Here is a 14,176-nt window from a genome sequence, read left to right as displayed (position 1 = left end):
TCATTGTTTGGTGGTCTGCTGCCCGGCGGATCCACTACAGCTTTCTGAATCCCGGTGAAACTATTACCTCTGAGAAGTGTTCTCAGCAAATCGATGGGATGCACTGAAAAATGCAACGCCTTCAGCCAGGACTGGTCCACAGAAAGGGCCCAATTCTTCTCCACAACAATGTCCGACCACACATTGCACAACCAACACTTTAAAAGTTGAACAAATTGGGCTACGAGGTTTTGCCTCATCCACCACATTCACCTGACCTCTCTCATCAACCGACTACCAATTCTTCAGGCATCTCAACAACTTTTTGTAGGGAAAATGCTTTCACAACCAGCAGGATGCAGAAAACGCTTTCCAAGAGTTTGCTGAATCCTGAAGCACAAATTTTTATGCTACAGGAATATACAAACTTATTTCCCAAATAAGCAAGAAGGGGTTGATTGTAATGGTTCCTATTCTGATTAATACAGATGTGTTTGAGTATAGTTATAATTGCAAGGAGATCCAACCAGTCAATCCTAAAGGAAATCAGTCCTGAATCTTCACTGGAAGGACTGATGCTGAGGCTGAAACTCTAATACTTTGGCCACCTGATGGAAAGAACTGTCTCACTGGAAAAGACCCTGATGCTGGGAAAGATTGAAGGCGGGAGGAGAAGGGGATGACAGAGGGTGAGATGGTCGGATGGCATCACCGACTCAATGGACATGAGTTTGAGTAAGCTTCGGGAGATGGTGATGACCAAGGAAGCCTAGCGTGCTGTAGTCTGTGGGGTCACAAAGAGTCGGACACGACTAAGTGACTGAACTGAACATAAAACGATTTAAAATTCAGTCTGAAACTGCATTACTTTTGTACCAACCTAGTAAAAGAACACAAGATGCTATTACTGGTAACTTTACGATAATCAGAGTTAGAATCATTAGGCTGGGCTAATCATTACACAGTACAAGGTGCATAAGATAATGTACCATGAGAAAATACCTGTATCAGCTGGTTGAAAGTAGGTCTGAACACAAAAAGGTTTGAAGAGAAAAAAAAAAAAAAAAAAATCAAGTGACCTAGGTTTATTTTCGTATACCAGGAAAAACCAAGAAAAGTACAGTGTAATTCTAAAAAGCACATGGCAAGTAGAAAAACTTGTTAGAAAATCTGAAAGAAAACTATTGAAATAATTATGGGCTTTTTCCCCCAATATGTTGTCTTGTGACCTGAACAGGGAGCTTATCGTCTTTGCGAGTGAAAGAACTGACGTGCAGGGTGGGGAGGACAATGAAGGATCTTCTAAAGAACGAGTCTTGAGCTGAGATGCTGAAGGTGAAGCCTGTGCGGCCGGGGCCAAGGCCTCTGATTTACTGTGCTCTCCCTCCAGAGACTCCAACAGCCGCCGGCAAGTCCTGCTTCCACCAAGCAGTCTCCCAACAGGAACACATTTAAATTCCTCATTGCTTTTCTTCCCAGATATTTCAAGAAAGGCACACAGTGTAACAAAGTCGCAATTTCGGGCACTTTCAAGTTCCTGCTGGCTAACAAAAAGTTAAATCTCGAGTCATGGGTCTTAAAAATGAACAAAGTACACAAACGCAAGTCATCTGCAAACTGTATGTGAACAGTACTTTGGAATTCGAAGGTAGCCAGAACACTGCAAGCTCTGACTTAGCAAAGATGTTCAGATCTAACATTTTGTCACGTTGGGCCTGCCCAGCTGACCTGCTTGGGGGGAGTCTAGAATCAGGAGTTAACAGATGCCCAGAGTTGGATGCGGCCCCTTGAGAGGGTGGTCTGTGTACTCAGCTAACACAGTGGGGGCTTGCCAGCGGGGAAGCCTGAATTGCTGATGAGTTTTAGCTGCAGCGCCCTGCTACTCACGTTATGGCCTCTTCTTCTCTCCCTAGGCCATAAAGAACAGAGTGCAGGTGGGGGAAGAAAACCTGCACAAGTTATATTTTCAGAGAAACTAAGACAACATATAAATTCTCAAAAATAGGTACATGTGGCCAAAAGGAACAGAAAAGAGCAGATCCTGGGTGAGAAGCCATGTGTGTGGATAGGGAGTGAGGGGGTGTTGCAGATGAGAACAGGGGAGGCAGAGCTCCTAAATGTCACCAGCAGAAGACAAGGACTGCACCCCGAGGTGGGGGGTCCAGGAGCAGGGCTGAGAAGGAACGGGGTGGCACACTGCTGGGGGAGGTAGAAACGGGAGGCTGGAACCACCCTTGGCCACCAGGCCACCCATCTCTGAAAGCGGCACCTCTCTCTAAGAGGAAAGGGGCACCTTAGAAAGAAGCAGCGGACACTGGGGCATCAATGATGGGGGGACACCACGATTGGAGAGGAAAACCCTCCTACACCAGGCGAGGTTCTGAGAGGCAGCGGGGAAAAACAGGGCCTCAGGGCAGTACAGAGAGAAGGGGCCCTGGAGTCTGGGTTCCTGCCTCTCCCTTCACAGCCAGGAAAAGCAAACTCACTCCACTGAGTAACAACAGCAAGAACAGATAGAGCAGCCATGCAGAGGACTATAAAAAACTGTGGAAAAGAACAGCAAAACTCCCTATGAAGAAAACACAGCAGGGAAAAAAAAATGTAACCACAGAAGTGGATAAGGTGACAATTATAACCCAAAATAGCACTGATTTTTTTTTTTAACTCAGTGAAGCAATTGCAGTTTTAAAGGAAGATCACAAAACAGCTCCTAGGCGAGAGGGCCGGATAATAGGGACCAATGAAGCAGAACTAGAGGAACTTGGTGAAGAAAAAGAATTTAGAATTCTTTTCTGCAATGAAGAAAAAATGAAAGGTCAGGTTAGAGGCACAGAAAGCCAAGAGCCCCAGGAATAGTGGGTGTCATTCGCGGTGGTTCAGGTCACATTCTCGATTTTCTGATGGTTTTAAGCTACAGGCTCACTGCCACTCTGACTCCTCTCTCTCAGTTCCTGGTGATCTCAATACCCATGCTGATAACCCACCCACCACCCTGGCCTGGCAGGCTGTAGCCCATGGGGTTGCAAAGAGTCAGACACGACTGAGCGACTGAACAATCCTGGCCTCAGTTCTTTGTACGAAAATGAAAGTTTCTCAGTCATGTCCGATTCTTTGCAACCCCGTGGACTATACAGTCCATGGAATTCTCCAGGCCAGAATACTGGGGTGGGTAGCCTTTCCCTTCTCCAAGGGATCTTCCCAACCCAGGGATCAAACCCAGGTCTCCCATATTGCAGGTGGATTTTTTACCAGCTGAGCCACAAGGGAAGTCCCAGTTCTTTGTATGCTTCTTTCAAAATGAGCTTATCCTCCATCCTCTCAAAATCACACACTCCAAGATTTAACCGAATGCCTTCTTATTACCAACAACCATTAACTCTTCCATAACCTTAGTTTCATAGACACGACTTACAAATCACCACCTCCTGTATGTCTAGCCCTCTCTGACTGGTACCCTGATCCCAACAAGCCTCTGCCAACTGCCGGGACCTAGAACCCTTCGGTCCTGCCTCTTTGCCACCTTCCCTCACACAACCTCCCCCTGCCCCCAGGTTCACTGGCCTCCTGATCCAACTTGCACTCCACAGCCAGCCTAAACATCATCATCTTCACTCCCTGCTCGTGTCCCCGAGTCCCTCCCTCCACTCATCATAACCGCTCGACAAATCCAAAACTCTAGCTGAGCCCACCACTGTGCGTCCTCTAGTATATGACAGCACTTACCAAACCTCTGCTCATGGAGACTTTATCCTAAGACTGTAAGTTTAACAGTGGGGGAACTTACCATTCATGCTGTTTTTACAAATGAATCCTTCCGAGTTCTATATAGAGAAAATACCTAGTGTAATGATACCTAGATGAGAGCATTCTCTTATCTGTGTATCCAAGTTCCATTTATTTACATGCTCAAAAGCCTGGTTTTACCCACAGTAAAAGCCTGAGTTAGGGATTTTGGTAGATAAGAGCTGAAAAATCAACTAATGTCACACTGTCAGCCTTGGCTTATCATTATGGTCATTATCAGTAATCACTTCAAAGGGAAGAAATCTTACAACAAAGGACGATTTAATAAAGGTATTTCTATATTATCCATGAATTACTCTTCCTAATGTGCTATTCAGTAAATGAAAACATCTTTCAGAATCTTGAGTTTTTCATAAAAATCAAAGAAGTTAATATAAATATCTCTTCTTTCATTCTATATCAATACCTGCCTAAAGCACACTAACCCACATTACTTTTGAAATACAATATATTACAACAAAGTGTAGAATCTTGGGATTCAAAAGCCAACGTCAGCATTATCGGGGTTTCCTGTCACTTTAAATCCCAGTGCAACATGCCAAGGAATGCAGGGCTGTGTTTAGTTTGCGAGGGCTGTCATAACAAAATACCACGGACTGGTGGCTTAAACAACAGAATTTTATTTTCTCACAGTTCGGGATGGAGGCTGGAAGCCTAAGGCCAAGGCGCCAGGAGGCTGGCTGCTCCTGAGGCTCCTCCCCGGCTTGCACATGGCCTTCATCCTGACGTGTCCTCTACTCCTGGAGGCCTGGGCAGCTCTGGTGTTTCTCCCCTTCTCATACGGACACCAGTCACGCTGGATTAGGACACCGCCCTTAGGACCTATTTTAACCTTAATTACCTTTCCAAAGGCCCTATCTTCAAATTCAGTCACACGCCGGATGAGGACTTCAACAAAGGAATAGGGGAACACAATTCAGCCCATAACAAGGAACTTGACAGGGCTTACAAGAGAGGAAGGTTAAAAAAAAAAGAATAAATTAAGATAGTTGTCAAGTATCTTTGATGTATGCTCAAATACCTAGATGAATGAGTAACTTGTCCACAGCAGCCTCAGAAAACCGTGCCGGAAGGACCACTCATAATCACTGTAATTCCTTCTACTCAACTCTTAATTACTCTCCTTAATATCAAACAAAAGGAAAGGAGATCCACTTCCACGTGACAGTTCAGTCCAGTCCAGTCACTCAGTTGTGTCCGATTCTTTGCGACCCCATGGACTGCAGCACGGCAGGCTTCCCTGTTCTTCACCAACTCCCAGAGCTTGCCCAAACTCATGTCCAGTAAGTAGGTGATGCCATCCAACCATCTCATCCTCTGTCATCCCCTTCTCCTCCTGCCTTCAATCGTTTCCAGCATCAGGGTCTTTTCTAATGAGTCAGTTCTTCGCATCAGGTGGCCAAAGTATTGGAGCCTTAGCATCAGCATAAGTCCTTCCAATGAAGTTTCAGGACTGATTTCCTTTAGGATGGACTGGTTGGATCTCCTTGCACTCGAAGGGACTCTCAAGAGTTTTCTCCAACATCACAGTTCAAAAGCATCAATTCTTCGGTGCTCAGCTTTCTTTATGGTCCAACTCTCACATCCATACATGACTACTGGAAAAACCATGGCCTTGACTAGATGGACCTTTGTTGGCAAAGTAATGTCTCTGCTTTTTAATATGCTGTCTAGGTTGGTCATAGCTTTTCTTCCAAGGAGCAAGCGTCTTAATTTCATGGCTGCAGTCACCATCTGCAGTGATTCTGGAGCCCAAAAAGACAAAGTCTGTCACTGTTTCCACTGTTTCCCCATCTATTTGCCATGAAGTGATGGGACCAGATCCCATGATCTTAGTTTTCTGAATGTTGAGTTTTAAGCCAACGTTTTAACTCTTCTCTTTCACTTTCATCAAGAGGCTTTTTAGTTCTTCGTTTTCTGCCATAAGGGTGGTGTCATCTGCATATCTGAGGTTATTGATATTTCTCCTGGCAATCTTGATTCCAGCTTGTGCTTCATCTAGCCCAACATTTCAGATGATGTACTCTGCATATAAGTTAAATAAGCAGGGTGATAATATACAATCTCGACGTACTCCTTTTCCTATTTGGAACCAGTCTGTTGTTGCACGTCCAGTTCTAACTGTTGCTTCTTGACCTGCATATAGATTTCCCAGGAGGCAGGTCAGGTGGTTTGGTATTCCAATCTCTTGAAGAATTTTCCATAGTTTGTTGTGATCCACACAATCAAAGGCTTTGGTGTAAAAAGCAGATGTAGATGTTTTTCTGGAACTCTTTTGCGTTTCCCATGATCTAATGGATGTTGGCAATTTGATCTCTGGTTCCTCTTGACATCCCTTCAACTACCTGAAGTAGCAATCCAATTCCCCTCTAGATGAAATGTTCCTAGTATTCCCAAATGCTGCATGGATCCATGCATCATAGAGTGATTTCTGTACCCTCTCATTCCCCTCTCCATTTCCATTATTCACATTCAACAACTGGTTTCCCATCCCCCCCCACCCCGCCCCAGAACCAGGATCATAGAAAGGTACTGTGCCTTTCCTTTAAGTTTTCTAAGATACCTTCCCCCCCATGCCATCCTTGCACAGGAGCCATGCTAATCTTCTCCGTATCATTCCATTTTTAGTATTAATATATGTGCTGCCAACTTGAGCACTAAGATTTCTTTAAAAAACTTGTTTTGTCCTCATTCAGTTGATTTTACATTGTAGCATTGTAGTCAGGATTGCTGAGTACTTCCCATCTTATCAAACTGTGTTCCTTCCCTCCAGGGTCACATCTTGAAATCATAACATTCTCTTCTTTGAAGTTTTCTATTCTCGCCTTTCTGTTCTATCCTTTGTCATCCAGTGTATTCTTAACAGCCTCTGTATGCAAAGCTCTTGAGGGATATAATTCTGCATAAAAGTATGATCCCCTGCCACAGAAGAGATTAGAGACTCTGGCAGTAAAGGAAAAAATGTTGGCACCTAGAAAAAAATCATAAAGATGAAATACAGAAGAATTCACAAGCCAGCATCTCGTTACCAAATGAGTGGGAAGAGATTCCTGCCATAAGGTCAAAGGTAAGAAAAGAAATAAACATTTATAATGGCTAGTACATGACAGGCATACTTATATAGATAAAAGGTAACCTACTTGAGATTATTCATTTGTTCTTATAGGACAGACGGAGCTATGAACAGGGCACATGAAGTCCTTTCTCTTTAGGAGCTGTCATTCTAGTAGGGAATGCAGAAAATAAGAGGACAATTATAGTAGTTTAATACACCAATCAAATAAAAGAGCACTGGACCACAAAGATGGCTGAGCGCTGAAGGATTGATGCTTTCGAACTGGGGTGTTGGAGAAGACTCTTGAGAGCCCCTTGGACTGCAAGGAGATCCAACCAGTCCATCCTAAAGGAAATCAGTCCTGAATATTCACTGGAAGGACTGATGCTGAAGTTGAAACTCCAATACTCTGGCCACCTGATGTGAAGAACTGACTCATTGGAAAAGACCCTGATGCTGGGAAAGAGTGAAGACAGGTGGAAAAGGGGATGACAGAAGATGAGATGGTCGGATGGCATCACTGACTCAATGGACATGAGTTTGAGTAAGCTCCAGGAGTTGGTGATGGACAGGGAAGCCTGGTATGCTGCCATCCATAGGGTCGCAGAGAGTCAGACATGACTGACTGACTGAACAACAGACTTGCTGATGAAAAAGGCATCACAGAAACAAAACTTTAATGAGAAAGAATGAGTGGAGGAAGCGCAACGATAGGTCAGGGAAGACATGTATAATGCCACAACCTTTGGGCTGAGACCTGAACGCCAAGGAGAAGCCAACTGTGCGAAGATTTGAGAAAATGTCTGAGGCAGAGGAAAAGCAAGTGCAATTCCTCTGAGTTAAGAAGCAGCTCAACTGTTCAATCAGGGAAAGGCAGCTACTGTGGCTGAACTCTACAAGGGGGAGAGTGGCAGGCGCCGGAGAGCGAGGGCAGGATCAGACCTGGAGGCTTTGGTGAGGCATGGCGGGCTGACATGGTCTGACATCCTTCACCTCGGCTACAGTATGGAGAAGAGACTGCAGGCAGGCAGGAATGGAAGCCGGGGGACAATTCAGAGGCTGCTGTCACCCAGAGAAGAAAGAGCAGCAGCTGGGACCTGCGTGGTGACCGCAGAGGCAGAGGGGAAAGGACAAATGTGGCAGGTGGGACCAACAGGATGTGCATTTAGGTTGCAAATGGGGAGGAAAGACTAGACAGAACTAGGGGCTGAGGTTGGGACCAAGGGACCAAGAAAGTTCATGTTCAGGACAGATGGCTTACACACGGGGGCCGTAAGGGACAGAGCTCCCTGGAGCCGTATCTTCATTTTAGCTCATAAAATAAATTTTAGTTCCTAACACAAACAGAAAGCATTCACCCACATTCAGTTGTAAACCACAGTCATGTTTGGTCACGTAGGCAAAATCACCAGAGAGAAGAAAGGGTGGCTGCTCCTTGTTCAGACTCCCTTGGATTAAGACATTAATTTTTACACCTACTTATGTTCCATGTCAACACCTGAGGCGTGAAGAAAATCACAACAGTGCATTCAAAGCTACTGAAGCTTTTCTCCTCAAGAGGAAAGAAATTCAACCAGGTATTTTCAGACATGTGACATCAGAAGCAGGTATAACAAATCGCATTTTAAGGAAGGGAGGGAGGGGGAGAGAGAGAGAACATGTTTTCTACTCCTTCCCTTCTATAAACTGCCTTCCCTTCCACCAACACCCACCAACCAATCACCCTGGGAAAACACTTCCATTTCCTAGGTAAATACACCATTTCAATCAATTCATTAATTTCTCAGGACTGGTGATCCTTTTTAAAGAAAAGTCTGCTCTGGCAACCAAAAAGGAGAAGTTGATGATACCAGTTTCCCTTTTTCGCAGTCATGTGTTAAGGTGCAAAAAGAGTATCCTTCACCAGACTTTAGTTAAAAGGACTGCATTCATTCTCAAAAGAAACAAAAGGGCTCACACTATTAGAGATTTTTATGTTGTATCTCAAAGTCCTACGGATCTTCTGAGAATAAGAGCCAGGCACTGATCCTTCTCAATAAACAAGGAAAGAAATCACAAAAGAGAAACGAATACTATTTACTTCAAATCTAAACAAATCTGTGTTGGATCAACAGCTTTAATCTATAGGAGATATATGATTAAAAAAATAAAACAATGAAGATTCAACACAAATCTTTTTTTCAGTCACCTTCTCTTAACCTTTAAAATATGGGCTTCAGTTCACACATTTTACGCCCCCCTACAAAGTCCTGATTTCTCAAATCTTCTGGAACATATATGATATATCATGCATATTTTTTTCTGTTAAAAAGCAGAAAACTTCTACACGTACACATTCCTACTTTATAAAGTCACCAATGGATCTTTTTTTTGTTCATTTTCCAAAGGCAAGCTTTAGCCACTCTCCAACTTCCTCTTTTAGATTATTCTTTAAACCAATACTCAAATGCCAGAATTCTTATTAGCACTGGTAAGACTGACTGTAATATATATGTATGGTAAACATTTACCTCAACAAATGTGTTTCACGGTCAGCTGTGGTTATTTCTACATATCAATTTCCTTCAACTCATAACTTGGTTAATTCTGACATGATTCACTCCAGAATCCCTTGTAACTGCAATTCTCCCACCTCTTAATATTTAGAAATACATAGCTCTTAGTGGAATTCTACTTGTAACTTATGGATGACTGTTTCCATTATGGGAATTTAAAAGCACGCATGAAGGGTCCAGATATGGCAAATGGTTTCTTAATACCCAAGAGAATAATCTCACACATGATAGAAGAGCTCTCAGGACTTCTGTCTTTTTACTTGGTTTAACCAATTTCACTTGGTTAAAATTATAGCCTGTTAAAGTTAGAAGAGACCATAATCCAGGCCACAGAAAAAAATATGTAAGAAAATCATGCCCTGGAAGACTAGACAGCTTACTCAGGTCACGCTGCTCTCTGGATCTGATTTCAGGAAATGTGCATGCACGCACACAGAGCTTGCCTAAGTAGAAACTTTTCCTACTGTCTCATTGATTTTCCCCACTCAGCGAAATCCTGAAAAGTCTGGTTCTAATCAGGGAACTGCAATATAAATCACAATGGGACACAACCGTGGCTAAAATGGGTAAAATTTAAAAGACTGCGGATGTCAAACATCGGCAAGAATTTGGAGCAACGTAAGCTGATACAGTGGCTGATGGGGCCACTACTCGGGTAACTGGTTTGCTGTATCTACTACAGCTGAACATACATGTTATCCTATGACACGGCAACCCAATTCCCAGACACACACATGAAACAAAACAGTGTACAAGGGTGCTCAGCGTTGTTCATGAAAGGAAAAAAACAAAACCGGACAAAGCAAATACAGAAACACCCCAAATGTCCAGCAATAGCAGAAAGAAAAACTAGATATGGTATGTCTGAATTCAGTAATGAAAACAGGGCTGACAGCTACCTGCAACAGCAGAGATCAACTGCACAAACCCGACGGGAGGAAGAACTTTAACATGAATTACTTGATTCCATTAGATAAAGTTAAGAACTAGGAAGGTTAATCGGTGACATTAGAAGCCAGGATGCTGGTCATCTCTGGGCAGTATGGATGGACTCTAAGCATGAGGTCTACAAGAGGCTGGCAACGTTCTACTTCCTGACGTGTGGTACTGTAACATAATTCACTGAGCTACACCAATAATTTCTATGCAACTCTCTCTAAATACATGTATTTTTAAATAGAAGTATTTAAAAAATACTTCTATTTTTTAAAATTAAAAAAAGTCTTTAATTATGTAACACAATGTCAATATATTTATCTGTTTCTTTCAAAAACATGCATTCTTTCTGTGTGTTCCATGTGTCCTGAGTCCTTCTCTGAACTGCATGTGTTTGCACCAGGATGAAGGGGCCCTATGAAACACCCTCTTCTGGTTCACCTCATATAGTAGGCTCAAGCCTTTTCCACCCACAGAGACTTGCTTGTCCTTGTCCTGGATGTCACAGGTAGGATGTCTCAAACAAAATACAGATGTTAAAGTCTAAATGAGTGTATACCTCCTTTCCTCATACTGCTAATGAAAATGGTACTCTTTAAAAAAATAACTTGAGAACTAAATCTACAGTCTGAGAACTAAATCTAAACATGTCTTTGACACACTATGATCTTCTGGTCTTTGGATAGCAATCGGTTTTTTTTTTTTTTTTCAGTGTCTATAATCAACTTTATTTTAATATAATCTAAACACATATCATTTAGAAAATACCAAGAAAAATGTATGTACAAGTCGATGCTATCGCATTTGGACAGAGCTGGCAAGTTCCTGCTACGAGCATATCCCAGGAGATACCACCGAGGAAACCTAATATATTGGAGTAGATGTTATGGCATTTGGCCCACAGTTTGACAGCCCTCAGGGTTAACCTGAAGTTGTCAATGTTTGATACTAAATGTAAAACATCTCATAAAACCATTTCATTGATTTGCAACAAAATCAAAACCCTGCAATCATTAAGACTTCTTATACACATCTAAATTTTTAAGCAGATTGTCATGTTTTAAGTCCAAGTTTCCTGGAATAGTCTGCAGTGCTAATCTTGCAAACAAAATATCAATCTCTATCCCATCAAACAGTTTGATAACTGGTACAAATGCCTCTTCAACAGCTCTTAAATCGTTTACTTCTCCCTGTAATTTCAACTTATCATAGAATGAGGTGAAAAAGTCACTTCAGTCAACATGTCTTGGTGCAACACACAATGCATCAATATTGGCATTTTTTTGTATGCACTCCTAATCTGTAAGATCCAGATGTAAACATTTCCCCATCAGCATGTTCAGTTACAGATTGCCGAAGGTTCTTGCTTTCGCCGATTTCTTGTATCCAGTCTTTCCCCAGGTTAATTTTCCCAAAATTAAAATCCTGCACTGAAGTTCCTCTTTCTCTTCAAAAACCCCAAAGGGCTTCAGAGTCTCCACTAGTTTCTGTGTGAGTAGGCAGTTAGTCTCCTTGGGGGCTGCTAAGCGGGAGGGGGAAGAAATGCCACAGTGCTTCTGTGGTGGGTGTTTGCTGAGATCCCTGCCTTGTAACTGCAAACAGCTTGGTCTCAGCCGGCACCGCCCAGCCGTCCTCCGCCCTCTTCGCCTACAGCCGCCCCCTACTCTGGGCAGGATCCAGAGATGGGAAGGAGGGGCGTCGGCTGCCTCAGTCCTGGTCCAGCCTCACTCCTGCTCTGGCCTAGAGTATTTTTATTTTAAAATAAAAGTTTTAATTTTAAAATTTTCTAGTTGCCTTTTTACTAGAGGCACTATAATGTATTATTCAATCCAGAACACTTAAAAAAATTACATATAACTCACATATACATAAAGTATAGATATCTTAAGTGCATAGGTTGTGAATATTTACATATGGATGGGTGCACCTAAGTAACTGACACCAAAAAGAAGGTAAGCTCACCTAATTACGCTGAGACAAGAGGCATCATCAGGATTGATTGCTTCCCTGTGAATAGATTCTTTGGGGCAAGATTATTGTCAGTGACAATATGTTTCTGCTTGTACCATATCTGGTTGAGGTATACATGACCAAATTGCAACTGTTGCCTATAAGATCTGTCTTGTCCAATGTAGAAATTTACTTGAGGCATTTTCAAGCAAATTAATTCCATTCTGTGACTTAGTATTTTTAAATGTCCCCATCTCCTTTATCCTCTGCTCCCTTAGGGCTGGGCATCTTTGGAGAGACAGTCACTTCTGCTTGTGTTTCCCATCAGCTCACAGGCTTTCTTTCTTCACATGACCTTGGAAGCAGACTGTGTACCCTGGATGCCGGAGGCATGGAGAGAGTGGAGTGGCCCTGAGTCCAGCTGTCTAAAGTCACTGTGGAGTTGACTGTAGTCATTTCTCTATCATTAATTATAATCATAGCTGTACCCTTTTACTGCTATTATGATCTCACTGCAGGCTTTTTGTTAATACTTTATTCCTGTGTACACACTCAGGGCACAGCATATTGTCCTCCAGGTGTGGGGGTGTGAAATCGCCAGAAGGTATCAGGAAGAGTGCGGACACCCTCCTTAGCTTTCCAGGCACCCAGGCCTGCCCAGCATGAAACTGTAAACGAACCTAGCCATCTGTGTTAGCTGGGAGACTTCTCCCGTGGACCACGCACCACCGGACCTCACCAGTCTCTTGTGAGCATACTGGCTCCGTCTTCACGGCCCTGGTTGTCATCCTGCTCCAGGCGGCAAACACAGCTTCTGAGTCGGGGGCAGAAGTTGATACAACTCCCTCAAGAGGCGGAGGAGCTCCCTCGAGGGCAAGTGTCCCCTCTGTAGGAGGAGCAGCCCCTTCAGAGCATTCCAGGGGTAGCTCCCCCTTTTCTATCTTTATCCTTTTCGACAGTGACAGGATCCTGGCCTCCTGTGCTGTGGCAGGAAAGTTTTTTTGATGAGGGTAAGCATATTCACAGAGTCGTTTATATCCATCTAGTTTCGGGCTTTTGGTGCTCAGTTTTAGCTGCTGGCACCAAGCTCGGATGACGTCCCTGTGGACCAGGTTGACAGGCGGCAGGACAGAAGGAAGAGGGCGGATGGGGATCCACGTCGGGGTCCTCGGAGGTTTTACATCATCACAACGTTCTGATGTGTCTCCTGGACCGCAGGCTGTGCTTTTTTTTGTATCTCTTTTTCTTTTGGTCCCCTGTGCTGAGTTTTTTGCTCTCTCTGTTTCAGCAGATGTTCCCGGTCCCTCTTCAACTTCTACTGATGTAAGCCTGCAACTCATATGTTCTTCAGATTTCTCTGTGGAGTTGTTCTCCTTGTTTGTGCTCCCCATGCTCAGAAAGGTCAAGGTTGATAAAATGAAGGCTCTCCTTACTGCTGAAATGACTCCGGCCCAAGATTGCTCTTTAAAAAACAACAATCGGTTTTATTTGTACATCAACTTCAGTCTACTGGGAATGGTTGCCTAGAACACTGCACTAAGAAAGATTTAATTCCATGTTAAGGCCAGCGACAGAATACTGTCAAAGTGGGGCATAAACACCTTGCTGACTCACAGTCAACAGGACACTTTCTCCCTTAGGATAAAAACAGGTTCTTAATCATTTTAAATGCTCCACAGAGAAATCTCTAATAAAGTTCTAGTTTACTGTATCTATCTACTACATATACTTAGAAAGTGATATTATTTTAATATAATTTTAGTTCCAATATACTTTACATTTACATATTTAGAACATTTAAATATTTTATGCTTAATATAAATTATATTACTGTAATGTGGTTTAAATACATCATGAGTAAAGCAAATCAATAAGACTAGAAATTATTTGTAACAAA

The 14,176-nt window shown here is 43.0% G+C and overlaps 1 protein-coding gene and 3 pseudogenes across 1 annotated transcript in view; all 4 read right to left on the bottom strand.

The window, feature by feature from the left end:
* The window catches only part of STX7 (syntaxin 7), a 56,736-nt gene that overhangs the window by 25,955 nt on the left and 16,605 nt on the right, over positions 1-14,176 (bottom strand). The gene's annotated exons all lie outside the window — the stretch shown is intronic.
* LOC136165742 (U6 spliceosomal RNA) lies at positions 6,329-6,441 on the bottom strand (annotated as a pseudogene).
* Positions 11,083-12,735, bottom strand: LOC136162918 (poly(A) polymerase alpha pseudogene; annotated as a pseudogene).
* Positions 12,789-13,670, bottom strand: LOC136163515 (developmental pluripotency-associated protein 4 pseudogene; annotated as a pseudogene).

Source organism: Muntiacus reevesi, chromosome 3 (genome assembly GCF_963930625.1).
Source record: "Muntiacus reevesi chromosome 3, mMunRee1.1, whole genome shotgun sequence".
Taxonomy (NCBI): domain Eukaryota; kingdom Metazoa; phylum Chordata; class Mammalia; order Artiodactyla; family Cervidae; genus Muntiacus; species Muntiacus reevesi.
This window is presented reverse-complemented; position numbering and strand designations above follow the sequence as displayed.